The sequence below is a fragment of the Etheostoma spectabile genome, chromosome 2 (assembly GCF_008692095.1).
Source record: "Etheostoma spectabile isolate EspeVRDwgs_2016 chromosome 2, UIUC_Espe_1.0, whole genome shotgun sequence".
NCBI classification, from domain to species: Eukaryota; Metazoa; Chordata; class Actinopteri; order Perciformes; family Percidae; genus Etheostoma; species Etheostoma spectabile.
The window spans coordinates 14,792,327-14,792,677 of NC_045734.1; the positions used below are offsets into that span (position 1 = coordinate 14,792,327).

The window sequence follows — 351 nt, forward strand, 5'->3', positions numbered from 1 at the left end:
TCTACTGAAGATGAAAGCATGGACTAGTTTTTCCAAAACCCGCTGAGGCATAAGTCCTTTAACCCTTGATATATTGTTAAGGTGATAATAGGCAGACTTTTTTTTTTTTTTAAGGTGCTCTAGGCGATGTTAGGTGATGGCACTTAATGTTGACGTTCAAAGTATTTTCAAACAAAACGAGGCTATCTCGCCCCTCCCTTCTGTGCTTCCGTACACTAACCCCAACCCCCACCCTCAAATCCTTCTTGTTGGTTATTGGCTGGAACACTGTTTGTGTATGCTTCGTGGTGCAGGTGGGTGCAGCTTGTTTTTGTTGCCGTTTGTAGACTGTGGGCTGTCTACAGAGACTGT

General features: G+C 43.9%; 1 protein-coding gene across 1 annotated transcript in view; it reads left to right on the forward strand.

Moving 5' to 3' along the window:
- Positions 1-351, forward strand: part of polr1e (RNA polymerase I subunit E) — a 4,017-nt gene that overhangs the window by 2,094 nt on the left and 1,572 nt on the right. The window lies entirely within an intron of this gene.